General features: G+C 33.9%; 1 long non-coding RNA gene across 5 annotated transcripts in view; it reads right to left on the reverse strand.

Annotated features, from left to right (window-relative positions):
- LOC121326937 overlaps positions 1–15,000 on the reverse strand; it is a 55,902-nt gene that overhangs the window by 37,319 nt on the left and 3,583 nt on the right. The gene's annotated exons all lie outside the window — the stretch shown is intronic.

Below are 15,000 nucleotides of genomic sequence, written 5' to 3' on the forward strand. Positions count from 1 at the left end.
AAGATAATTTGAAGCCATTGTTTCTGCTACAGATGGTTCTTTTTAATACAATAACACTCGTCTTTGTGAATACTACCCACAATAAAAAAAAAAATCTAAAGCGTTTTCCTCAATAACCATTTTGTTCTCGCTTGTATAGGGCCAACAAAGGCTATCGTGAGGTAATGGGTTCTGTTTATTGAAGCCATAGAATAGGGGTTTGATAAAGATTTTTCAGAAAAGACGATTGCATTAAAAAAAAACAAAAAAAAAAAAAACAAACAAAAAAAAAAAAAACTGGTTCTATATAAAGAATATATTTTCTGTATAGGATCACTTAATTCAGACAAACGAATGTTTTATTTTATTTCTGGCCGTTCCTGTTTCTTTGATATTGAAACACATGCAGCGAATGCAAACGCTTCTATCTGATAGCAACTGCTTAAGCCTACCAGTATAAATTATTATTCCTGCGAGATATGCCTAAACAATTTAACAGTTTGCAGTCTTTTTAATTGATTAACGAATGTGTTTTCAGCCAGGCACTTAATAAAGTTGAAATGCAAAATGTATTTTATATTAAACAGAATGTTATGTATATGTCGTTACAGTGATAGTATTTTCAAATTAGAAATAGCCCAATTATCGTTTTTGTTTCTAGTTAAAGATAATTGAATTTGACTCTTACAAAGAATGTGCCAGCAAAAGGGAGATGCAGTTATTTGGCGCACTTGTGTTCCATTTACATCAGAACACTTTAAATTAAGTAACAGGCAATCGATAAAGTGGTTATGGTGTTACAATAGGGTTACCCAAACAAAATATATTACATGTCACTGGTCATTAAGAACGACTTCAGTCTCCATGTCACCTAGACTTTGGATTTGGCTGGGGCTAAGGTCTTTATCAGTTCTGACAGTGAGCTCTAAAAGAAAGGGAAAGTCTTAGACAAAAGATCTCTGCGGGGAAAGTTGTTAGTCGCTGACTGTGTTTATCTACCTTTGTATAGGAATTACTGCCTCATTCTACCTTCCTATAGCTCCATACTGACAGTAATCCACTCCCGTGACTTGTAACCTCTGGTCCCTATTTTGAAGCAAGTGTAAACGCAAAAGCACATTTTGATATCAGTTTTTAAATACTCATTCCGGTAACAAAGTTCCTGTCTTTCTTAATTGTAACAATTGCTTTATTCCCAGTCTTTGTACAGGACATGGTTCACTCTTAATCTCCAAGGTACCCCAGCAAGAGGATGCCATAAATACTTCAATTAAAGACTACTTCCTGTAATTAGCCTTTACATTGTACACAGTACAGGGGTTGACTTAACACTGATACCACAATGAGAAATAAAAACAGTATAGTTAGGACCAGTTCATGTGGCAATATTCACAATGATGTTTTTATACATTTATTTCAGAACTGGGTTTTTTGCTTCAAGTATTTTCTCTGGTATACTCTCTTCTGATATAGATAAATAATAATAATAATAATAATAATAATAATAATAATAATAATAATAATAATAATAATAATAATAATAATAATGCAAAACAGAGGTCAAGGAAAAAGGAAATGCTTGTCAAAATTAAGTTTTTAGTAAAGTTTCCAAAATGTATAACTAATACAACACAACAGAATTACAACATAATGAAATGGTGAAGGTGTATTCAATTGTTCAGCCAAATAAACGACTCAAAGATAATTGACATTTTAACCAGTGTTACAATGCCATAGGCAGGTTTACCTGCATTGGATTAGACTGATCAGCAATTACAAAAATGCTTCATCAAATCACACTTTTCCATTAACAATTATTTTGGTATGGTCCAGTGCCAAGGAGGGAAGGGGATTGTTCAATTATTATTTTTTTCTTGAATGGTAGTAGATTTCAATCATTGCAGCACTATCAGAATAACAGCTCCATACAAATACAAATACAACCCCCCCCCCCCCCCCCCCCAAAAAAAAAAAACATGTAAAGCTGAAACTTCAAACGTAGTTTTGTTCAGTTCTACTCATCAGTATTTAAAAGCCATCATAAAGATAGCAGCACCATAATTAACTATAGGTATACAGTAGATATTATTTTTTTCTTGTAGGATTTGGTACACATCTAATTAAAAGTTGCATTCCCTCAATCAGATTAAACATTATGGAAATATATCCCAAACAGTGATGACTGGATAAGGATTTCTATTATGTACATGCCTGTTCTTTTATGATATATTGAATCAGATATGCTTCAACTTAAACACTTGACACATGTCTGGACACCAGTCTGCATCTGATCTGCCTCCCAAGTTAGACTAAACATCCTGGTTGCTAAAAAACCTCAATGATCCTGTTATGTTGTTAAACAGCTTTTTTTTTGTCTTTACAGAGGAACAGGAAACTAGAGACCTGGAAACATGGATTCAGATTAGTTGCATTTGTTGCCACTAACAGAAAGAACAAGAACAAGAAGAAAACTCCAAGCAGACCAAACAATGATATGGTCAAGTGCAGCCAAGTGGTTGAATGTCCATACAGAAACATAATCTCTGATCAACCTTCTGTTGTGCTGAAGATCTTTAAGTTCATTGCTTGCTTTTTTCAAAGTATATAGATTAAACCTAATAATGTCCTGTGCCTTAGGTCATTTGGCAGTTAGACCACTGGTGGGGTGCACCTGATCTGATGCAATACTGGTGCTCTTCCAGTGTTGAGGAGGGTTATTTCTATGAGTTGTTTTGAGGCAAGTTCATAGGCAAAAGCAGATGTTCTGAATTTAACAAGCAAATGAGCTGCTGGAAGAAATAGTTACATTATTGTTCTGTATCAGCTATCTTTTAATTTTAGAAGTCTGAACAACTCACTCAATCACAAACAAACAGCACAGTGTCTGCAACTCAGTTTAATGTCTTATTTGACAGACAGCACATCTGATGGCAAACGTGGCCCTGACATCATGCAAGACAAGGAGTACGACCACAACTATCCACTTCAACAAACCACTCCTTGGAATACCAAGAGTGACCAGGACTAACTTCAAAAGAGAGTTCACCAAAACTCAGACCAGAATACAAGGTGGCAACGTGTCAAAAGAATGCCATGGTTTATGACAGCTTCCATGTATTGCTTCCAGCTTTAACCACTGGTAAACATAGTGCAAAAGTAAACCCCACAAAAAGTACTGTAGTATCTCAAAGAATTATTTGAAGTCTGCAGATAGTTACAGTCAATAGATATGATATTTTTTATCTACATTTGAAATCATTTTATATATATTCCACCAAATAACAAACATGAAACATATCCTTGGACAATCTAATCTTTGATTTTGCTTAACCAAGTACCAAAAAATTAAAACAGCATGCTAATCAAGAGAGGTCTTTAAGTAAGATGGAAACCAGTTAAAACTCATCTAAAATGATTGCAAACACTGAAAAAAGAGAGGGGTAAAAAAAATAAAATAAATGGTACTTGTAGCTAATATAGCCTTTTAAAATGTACACTTTGAAGCCATGTCCCCCCCTAGAATATGTATAACTGAAAGCATGGAACCCTACAACAATATTGGCAACTTTGGAAATACTAAAAGAAACATGGTAAATACAATGACAAACATTTCAACTGTAAGTCTTAATCAATGTCTTCTTGACAAACGTTTCAACTAAAAGTATATTCTTGAAGACACCAAAAAAGGCTTATAGTAAAAATGTTTGTAATTCAATTTACAAAGAATCTTAGAATTTCTAAATATCCCATATTTTCCTGTCTAAAGGGGAAAAAAAATGTCATTTTATTATATCAGATCAGTGCATGCAAGAGAAAAAAAAAATATAATAATCTTCTGGCTTGGAAATATGATCCCCCATGTAAATAATGAATGAACAATGAACATATGTCTTATATTTGCCTAACTTTCCTCGCTTGAGTAGCGTTGAATAGAAAGCCTGATACTTTCTTCATGGAAAATACAAGCATAATAACAGGAGACTGAAAGGTGGCAGAAAGGATATTAGAACATCATGCTGTTTTAAACCTTTAAGTGTTGTGCAGTCTGAAAATATCAATAATTAAAAAGCAGTGATATAATGACATCTGTTACAAAAGTATTTAATTATACAGTGAAGTCAGAGTACAATATTAAAAGTTGAATATGTCGTGCAGTTACCTAAGTGCACTTATTTTATTTGAACAGTTTTAACAGGAAATAACCTATTGGGCTAGATTCTCAGAAAAAAAAAAAAAACAGCCAATAAAGTTGTCTAACTATAAATAAACAGTTCTTTTAATTTAGAGACAGGTAAGTAGTAATACATGTTTTTTCTAATTAGTTTTGAATTGTAATTTGTGTTTTCTCAGTAAAAAGAAAAAGTGCTAATAATAATTTTAAGTGAAAAGCTTTGAGAAGCCAGGGAGTAAGGCAACTCCTTTGTTGAGGGGTGTGGGTGAGACAGCCACCGTTATAGAGATTATAGTTCAACTAAATTTAAAGACTAAGACTCACCTTTGAATGATACCCTAAAAAATAATACAACACTTATTTTTGAGCAACACTATTAAGCATTTAATAATGCAAAAATAATGACTAATGCTAAAATACATATGTGCAAATACATATTAAAATCTCATAATGTCTTTAATAATAATAATAATAATATAATAATAATAATAATAATAATAATAATAATAATAATAATAGTCTTATTAGGGACTTACATACTCCTTTTAACTTGAGGACATTACTGATTTTTATTATTTTCAAATGTTATTAAAAGGGCCAGCATATAAATAAACAAATAAATAACAACATAAATATACAAACATGCACAGATAATATAGTTACAGTGCTAACTATAGACAGCTATTCTCACCACTAGACATACCAATGGTTTTGTTTACCAGCCAATTTGAATTAAAATAAAGCTTTGCTTCTGCTGACTGCACATCATTATCCATGAGACTATAATCCCAGTAGCAAATCCTATAGCTTCCAGAGCCAGGCCTTTTGTTTGGGATTACTGAAAGCTTAGCCTATAACAAAGAGAAATGAGGCATTCCTCTCATCCTCTGTAATTAAGTGTGGAGAGTAATTTAGAAACCAACCAGGGAAGAAATACATCATAAAGAGGCACATTTCTGATTGTGGTGTCAGACAAGACAGACAGCAGCACCTCACTCTCAGAGTGTGAAAGATCAAAAAGTTGACATCAATTTAAACAAAATTTCACCTCGCCATGTAATACCTATTCATTTGTATGTTATTACTTTACATTCATATTCAGAAATTGTTGTTGAAGAGATTTGAACTGGGTCCATCTTGGTAACCATTCTCCATGACATTCAGATATAAGTGTCATATAACCCTAGGCCTCCTTTTTGGATCTCAACCGACACCTTTGACATCAGATTCTTCACCCCTACGAAATTCGATTCTATTAGATGGTACGAAAGGGGCGAGCTGTGATGACCTGACCTTTCCCTTCTCAATCCCAATATTTCTTATGTTTGGAAGAAGGATGGTCCTTGAGACCTCTGGACACCTTTCAGCATCTTGAAGACACCATACTCAATGGTGCCTTTGTCCCAGGGATGACCACAGTTTTGACTCAGTAACAAGCAAAGCTGAGTAGCAGTTACTTTGGGAGCCAGATTTTCCACAGTTGTCAAATTAGCCATGCAATACATTTACTATGATGAGGGAAATTTGTCTGCAATTTACCAACCGGACACTATATACAGCTAGTTATTTTCATTTCTAAATTTCAAAGGAACTGTTTATTACTTTCTTGTTTATACAAACACAATAAAAATGTCTTATATGGGTCTTAGTGTTAAACAGAAACAAATGATTTAACAAAAAGAACAGTCATTTTAAGCTATGTTGTTTTCCAAAGTAGTCTGTATTTAATCTTTGAATTACTGTAAAGTAACACAAGCACAAGTGAATTAGAACATGAACTTAAACAAAAAAAATATTAATAATAAAGCTGGTAAAACACTCTGATTTGCACCATATCTAGGAACAACCAAGTGGAGATTATGATATAGTAATTTTAAAGGAATTGCATAGTAAATATCACACCTATATTGGCACACATTAGTTCTATCCTCGCTATGAGATATATTATCAGGGTTTGTAAATCTGTTTTCACAAACAGATGAGCTCATCAGAGAGCTTAAACTTTGGAATACAGATAGGGAGCAGAGAACGAGTAATTACAGAGACTGCTTACATGATTTCAGAGTGAACAGGGAATGTTTCCTGTCAGTGGTACACAGTCAGCATCTTAACTAAGAGCAGGGAATAACCACACAATACATCTACGTGAACATCAGGGAAGTCCAGACCATGTAAGCCCAGCTAGCAGACAAGCCATGACTTAAAGCACATTTCTCTGCCCGTTGCTTTATTTCCCCTGTTTAAACACTAGTTGTTGAATTTCACAACTAGTCTATAAAAGAAGAAAACTCAACAGGAGACAGATCACTGGTGTCCGCCAGTCTAGAAGAAGTAAAGAAAGACTTGATTTATAGCTGTCTCCGACAACGATTCTCGCCAAACGGAATGGCAAGAACTCATGGGAAAGGCTTGATCATAAAGAAGGTTCTAAAACTTAAAAAAAACCTAAAAGCAAGTATATGCAACAGTTTGAAACATCTGCTATCCTTCTGTCTGAGTACAGATTGTATGCCAAGGAGTGCTCAGCTGTAAGCATCCTTTACCTCCTACTGTTAACATCTGCTGAAGTCAATTCTGCCATGTAATACTTTCTGTAATGATTAATGCTAATTGAACTTTATCACTCACTACCAAAATTGCATTATCTTTCTACATTGCATTGCTACCTGTCTGAAAGAATAAATCATGTTAAAAAAAGCAACTCTATACCTGATTTCTTCATGTTGTAACAAAATCCTGACAGAGTAATTCATTTGTAAATGTGTTGGAAAAATACCTATAAAGCATTTTTAAAATACATTTTCAAATAAAGTTTTACTAGACGTCCACTAGAATAAGGCATTATTTGATTTAAATATTCAATATATACTGGTATATACTTAAATAGAGAATACTGCTGTTATTACAGGAATGACGACAGCCTTTAGCACTCTATAGTGAATTCAGGCAGTGTCATCTAAAGTAGATCTTGCCCCACTCTTTGATTTCCTCCTGCTATGTTAACAGTACCCTCTTGTTACCATTGAAATAGTTACTAAGGCAGAAAAAGGCAGAATACATATTGTATGACAATGGGTTATATTGTATTTATCTAAATAGCAGTAGATCTAAATGCTGCTATTATGAACTCTATATTAAAATCTGCTACCGTTTAACCTCCAGCAATGTATTAACATTGCTAAATGCAATATAACAGTGGGAAAAGGTTCTCAACAAACCATAATATGTTTATTGTTCTAAATATGACAATATCAGTGGTTTCCAACCTTTCCTGTGCTGTGGAGGGCAAAGAAATACCCAATGCCTGCATAATACCTAACATACCAAACGATTTAAAATGCTTTATATACTATCTTAAAAGTAAATCCCGCTACGCCAAAGCACTGTGTGCTTCTTTTTACAAGTTGCTGAAGTAGAAGTACAATAAAACACATGTTATCTTCAAGCAACCTTTTCTCCTAATGCAGTGATACTGCAACATCCCCACCCCCAAGTTTCCCACTGATGCGCTCTTAAAATCAATACAAAATCAACATGGAGTCTGTGTACCATTTGGAGACTCCATTTTGTGGTTTCTTCCTTTAGACCGGTATGGGCCGGACACAATGGAGCAGCCAAGCACGTATAATTTGTCAAAAATATCTGAAGCACTCTTACATTGATTTTTTGTCCTTGGTGATGTTTAGCCTCTAGTCATTAGACACACACACAAAAAAAACTAACTTAATCATACAGTGTGTTAATGTATGGGGCATAATAATGTCCACTTCTTGCCCTCTGGAAAGATTTTGTGATTTTTGAGATGCCTTTTTTTAGGTCACTCTCTTTATACTTTACAAGGTAGAAATACACACAACTTGAAGTGTTCTACAGCTGTGCACTGTGTACATTTCACTAAACATACAACAAGATTTACTTAGAATGCTTACGTAGACTGTAGAAGGACAGAACTTGACAGATCTCTCTTAAGTCACATGATGGTAAGAAAAACCACTAAACTGTATTATTGTGTGCAGTACAGCCAAAAATGGTCTTTCCAAAAACCAATTTTATCCGACACTAAATCTCTGCTCATAATGAAAACACAGTCAATTAATTTGGAGCCAAATGCTTAAGGAACATCAACATCAACCTAGCCCCAACCTTAAATCACAGCTGTACCTCAAAGATTTAACTTACTCCAAACCTTAGAAGATTACAAAATGACTATTCAGTTCCCCAGCAGGATAACTGAAATATTATGCTCTATAAGACAGATGCTATTCCAAGTGTGGATGTTCCCGGTGCATTTAGTACCAGACTTATCAACAACCTTCATAATAACATTCCTCTGACAAAGGAATCAACTGGCTTGCACAGTTATATTGTCCTTACACAGTTGTAGGTGCTTAAATGCATTTTGTATTTTTTGGCATGGAAAGCATGCTTCTGCTATTACTAAATTGTTTTGAAAAAAACTGCAAACATATCTCTTAGAAAGGAAATTATTCTTGTAAATCTTGAACATATCATAGAAGTCCTGTGTCAAAGTAATGCATTACATTGCATTGTATGTGGATCTCTAGTACACATCATGTTCTAAATAAAATGGTGCTGGAAAGTATGCTACTACTACTATCAGATATCTTATTAAATAATCCAAGCATATCCTGAACGTGTGCATATTACACATACCAAACGTGTGTTTTTTTGTTTTGTTTTGTTTTGTTTTGTTTTGTTTTGTTTACCCAAAGTATTATTTCCACTAAAGCTCCATAACCTCTTGTGGCATGTATGTCACCCACTCTTAAAGCCTTTAGCCCTTGCGTTCTTATCTGCTGCAGTCAAATGTATTTCTTATCAAAAAGTGAGTGAGTAGTCTTACAATATACTGTTATCAAATTTCTTCAGCTGAGTCCCCATGTCATTCACAACTCAGACAGGCTTGTATTTGATTGATGGATGGGTTTTTAACAAATGCAACTAGGATCAACAGCTTTGCACCTCTTTCCCCATCAGAGACCCAAGCAAAAACATTCCACTATAACAAAGGCAGGATTAGGGATGCATTAGCTCTCGATCGACCACAACCTTCCAGTTCCATCAATACTTTGCACATAATAACCTGAAGCTATGATAAGGAAACAAAGAAGGAGAAAGGAACAGGAGAAAACAAATCAATGAGAGCAGCGGAAAGTTTGAAAGACATACTGTCAAATTGAAGAAAAATTTCAGACGAATTGCTGTGATAATGGGCCCTGACAAGAGATCAATGCATCTTCCAGGTTCATCTGTGAGGCAGCCGCATTGGCTGAATAGATGGCATTAGATACAGTATGTGTGAAAGGTGGCCACCCAAAGACGATAGTGGTTTAGACAGAATGATGACAATGCCACTCTCATAGCTCTACAACCATCGATATTCCATAGTCATATATGCACATCAGAACGTAAATATACACTGCAAATATGCTGTCAATACAAAGCAGAGTACTGTACTGTGACCCAGCCATTCCTTCACATTGGACCTGTAGTTGATGTAGTTCATCATTACAGGAAAAGCAAATAAAGCCAAATACTATGCCACCAAAACCATTTATAAAATTAAAATGTATTTTGACATTTTAGACAGAATACCTAAACAGGTGTTATAGGACATGCTGCGCTAATTAAACAGATTAATGTCATTGAATATAAATAAAAAAGATGACTTGAAAAAAATAAGCTTAAACATACTGTACTGTATAAAACTAATATTAAGTCAAAGGGTAAGGCAACTGTATGAATAATTTTGTTGTCATTTGATTCCATACCTTAGTTATTTTACTCAGGAACAGACTTGTCAAATTAAACTTTCTTTCTTAAATTGTACATTGGCCAAATAAGAACATAATGTTATACATATATTGTAAAAGCTAGTATCAAGGAAGTATCAAACCCTGTGAAAGTGGAAACTATAAGGTGAGAATTTTATTTCCATATACAATTGTTTTACAATATTTTGTACAGGCATTTCCTTGCCATAATTATTCACATGTTTTAAAGGTCAAGTTGAAATATTTGATTGTTGTGCTGCAATATTGAAATGTGTCAAATCATAACCAAGCTTAAATACAAATTCAAACTTTTTACACATGATAAAATATTAATGTCATTGTAACTTGAACTGGTCTTCACGGCCTTGAGTGTTAACAAGTGTATAAATCAGAGAAAGCCAAAGCACTGTGCTCTGAGTTACTAATGAATTAATTAACTTCATTCTGTTTTACCAAAAACTTTAATATGCAGAGTCTTTATGGATGAGCAGTAGGGCTGACAGGAGGAAAGAAAAAAAACAGACCTAGGCATTGGAAAATTAATGAGAAATGAGAAAATAGTCAATGTGCGTTCTGTCTGTGGAGGGCTGACACAAAAAGAGACAATGAACCTATGAACAAACACAGTCACTTAAAAAAAAGGCTTGGAAACAGTGGGCAAATTCAATTACAGAAGTAATTAGAAGATATAGGGCAAGGCTGTCTTTTGGGACTGTGCCAGACAACATGAATTAATAAGAGTGAATGGAAGGAGTCTGGTGTATTAATTAAGAGGCAATCACCTATGTCAATGAATACCTAAAAACAGGCTGCAAACTATTAATTCAGTGATCAAAAATATTTTTTGAAGATGATTAATACAGCAAATTCATTTAAAAAGACTAATTTCTGGAAAGATAGCAAGACAATTGCACATTATGTGCTCCTTCTGGCATTTTTATTGCTACTTAAATTTGATAATTTGCCAAGATGTTTGAATTATCAGTAAAACAACATTGGCAGTATTTGCATCTGCAATGCTTTCTTTTTTTTCTTTTTCTTTGTCACCAACAGATCTCACAAGTAAATTTCAAACGTCAGCTGTAGCCAGGTATTGTGTTTTGGTCCAAAGGTGTCATCAAATTTTAAAGAAAATGATTTGGTGCAATCTCAACCTATATCTAGAGCAACTCTTGCATTATTTAAAACTTTCAACTAAAAAGCTGCATCCTGATTAATTATATTTAAACCCATTTAATATACCATAAAAGTCCAGATAATAAAGGAAGACGGCACAATCTGTGTTCTGAATAAAAAAAAAAAAAAAACATACAAATAAAACAAAAATAAATAAATATAACGAGTATCTGTGGCTTTAAGACGTATGTAAATAAGCATTTAATCACATAAAAAGGATGGAGAAAAACAAATGTGACAATACCCCGGAGATATACTTTCCCATGATCACAGCCTATGCTGTCAGTTTAACTTGCATTTCTACTGATCACTATTCAGTGCCATGCAAATCCTTTAAATGGCAGTATTAAGAGTATGATCAAGTTTTAATTTTTAAATTACTGAGCAGCCTTGAAAAGTGACAGATATTTTGTCAGTTGCGCCTTTATTAAAATGTTTACTCCAAACAAAAATTGAGCAAAGAATGAGAGGTTTCAACATTGAAAGGAAATGCCATTTCTTTTTTGTATTTCTACATTAAACATACTTTAAACTATTACTAGATTATGTATAAATGCATTTACAGAGACACAAACAAACTAAATGCTTAGTTTAAAAATACAGATATCAAAGCTATTGCTTGTTTGGTCATTTCCACAGTCTTTACCATACACTAATCATACTTATACAGAAACTGAAAACAAAAAGTGGATTAAAATACATAGGAAGTATATAGTATACACATAGGAATCAATATCTTTAAGTGGGATTATTGCTTTTGTTTTAATGATTTCCATATTGACTTTAAATCACCTACATATCCAAATGTTTGCTAAAGACACTTTCTAGAAGTGAGACAGCCACTTGCTATTATCAGATCATCTGAATTAATGAAAGAGCACAGACTTATGGAAAGGTTAAAACATTTTTAAAGAGATGTTTGAGTATTATTTTAATCTTGGACTCTACCATTGAATGTTTCATGTCACTTAAATAGTGTGCTCTATTTACTTTAAAGCAAAGGTTCTCACACTTTTTGGGGACCCCTTATTTAAAATGATTTTGAATAGGTACCATCCAGCTGAAAACTTAAGGAAAGGCAAATCACAAACAAGAAACGCCACTGTGGTTTGTAAGCAAGGCCTGTATTTCGTCACAACAGTTAAAGACCACTTTTCATACATTAGATATGTGTGCTGTTTAATAAAAGAGAATTGTCTGGGGTTCTTCTGGACAACCACTGGTTTAAGGGACTTGTACAGCGCTTCCAAATTAAATATTTCAGAAATTCAGTTAATTCACCGATAGGCCATGCTGACAGTACATTACTTCATCAAGGGACACATACTTAAATATAGTTAAATTAAGTCTTTACTCTTTGATGTGTAAGTCAGATAGCAAAATAATGTATGCAGCAAGGTAGACAGGTTTTGGTACAAAGTTTTCAAATGACTAATGTATTACAGTAAAGTATTTTTAAACCACTATTCTTTTGTTTCCCTAAAAAAATGGTAATGCATATTACCAATTTCCTAATATACATACCGAGTATTAAACTACAGGTAACAAAGATTCATAGGTATGAATTAAGAACATTTCTAAAAAAAATTACATTTAAAATTAAAAAAATAAATAAAAATTCTTTCAATCCTCATGAAAGCACAAATGTGATGGAAAGCAATAACTAATGCATTTTTTTGCATCCCAGGAAGCATTGAAAGTTATATAACCCTTCTACATTTCCTTGCTGAATATCATTAATATGTGTAAAGATGTAATATCTTCCACTAAAAAGTAAAATAACAAGTATGAGCAGCAGTATTTAACCCGGACCCTAAAACACCTGTCAGAGCTTGTCTTGTAGATTCCTGTGATATGTTGTGTGCCTGTTAAAATAATCTGGATTCGATGCTGCATTCCTCAATTCAAATGATGCAGTAATACCCCTGTTGCTAATGAACCATAATCAAAGAACATGCCTACAGGACTACATACATACTGCACTGCAACTGTTTAATAGGACAGTTCAGTTCTTCTGATTGTCAACACAATCCCTTAATAGCCACCATTAAGCCATCATAAATATACTGTGTAGGAGCAGTTTTTTTTTTGTGTGTGTGTTTCTTTTTAACAAAAAAGTATCTGTATCTATCGGCAAATTATTTTACCATTGACATTGTTTTTATTCCTTTCAGAAAATAATCTTTTTGTCTTTGCACATTTGGACCTCTTTGTTTATTTAAGACATCTAATTTGATCCCACTTTTAAAAAGAAAGACTAAATGCTCACCTCTTCACACTCTCCTTTGGGTAAAATGCTTCAGTTTTGGCCACAGTCTAAAATGGGCAAATCGAAAAAAGCCCTAAGGCTGTTCTTTACATACATTTAGCTAGTGCTGTGTCAATCTGTCTCTTATATAAGTATTTCTAATGTATTTGAAATATGGACAAGCCTGACATTTCCCCATGTTAAATATATCTGCCCTCCAAATAACTGTCAACCAAGGTGTCTTTCAAATAACAGCAGTGGCCTTAGTCCTTACATCAAGCTTTGCTGTCAGACTATGCTCTCACAAAAAGCAAGTGGAAAACATTTACTATGACAGTTAGGAAAAGTGCAGAAATGATGTAACAAAAAGCCATTTGGAGTCCCGTCAGCAAAATGAGGCAAAAACTGATTTTAATGGATCACTGTATACTATACGGTAAGAGGCAAATAACAAACAAAGTCCTTCTTACTAATCTAAAGTACAGTACTTGTTAAAACCTCTAATTTAAAAGCATGCTAGTGTTAGAGGTTAAGGTTAGCATCATGGTCACCTCCTGCAGGAATGACAATGCTCAGACTTAACTAGAGGCACCGAATAGTCTGCATTAAATATAGATGAATAACACCAAAGTGGTTATAATCCTGGGCCACTTTATCCTATTGTGATACTAAATAGGGACAATAGCTTTTCCCTGGAGTGTATACTATTTATTTAACTTGGATTGTAGGATTAAATGTAAATTATGGTGCTGCTATCCTTGTAACAAATTAAACAAAAACCCTGTGCTGAAGGGAACTGATGGTTTTTGACATTGTATGTGGTGTTAGCATTGAATAATTGCGCACAATTCTCATAATTTTGGTTATTTGTTACTTTTTAAATATTGATACAAAGCTGGTGGCACAATAATTCAAAGTGAACCCTATTATGTTTCAGTCTAATTTTCTCTTTAATACTACTGTATGTTCTATGATTAAAATGAGTATTTTTTAAAACTTTACAAGATTTTGAGTACATTATCATACTCACTAATAACAACAATATAGTCTGTTTTGTTTATTCTAACCTAAATGTATATTCTGTATTACTCAGTTTAAGTGATGTTGAAAATGATATCATCCTCTTTGTGTGTGTGCGGGTTTATCTGCAAGCATGCAGATAGGCATCATAAAGAATTAGCCAACAACCTTCCAAAGAAACTACACACAACCCACACCATTAATTAACAAAGGAAATCTGTCTGTGTAAAACCAGTCCTGTCTGTCTTAAGACTTAAGGAGATGTCCACGGTAGGCATTGCTTGCGCCATGTTATTTTCTTTTTTTGGCTGGATAGGACAAGGGTATTGATAGCCTGAGGCAGAAAAAGATGAAGTGGTTCATACAGAGAGATATTAAGAGACAGCATAGTAAAACTAAGCCACTGAAGTTGGACCTGTAAACACATATTTTAATTTCTACAGCAGAGAACAAACAGCCAGCCACAGAACCTTGATGCAGCAGCTCTAGGGCTAATATCACAGCAAACTGTTTTCTAATCGGCACTCAAAGTAGCTGTAGTTGTCTACAACATTATTTTACAGAATTTCAAAGAACATCAATCTAGTACATATTATCACATTGTTCCACTT

Source organism: Polyodon spathula, chromosome 14 (genome assembly GCF_017654505.1).
Source record: "Polyodon spathula isolate WHYD16114869_AA chromosome 14, ASM1765450v1, whole genome shotgun sequence".
NCBI lineage: Eukaryota > Metazoa > Chordata > Actinopteri > Acipenseriformes > Polyodontidae > Polyodon > Polyodon spathula.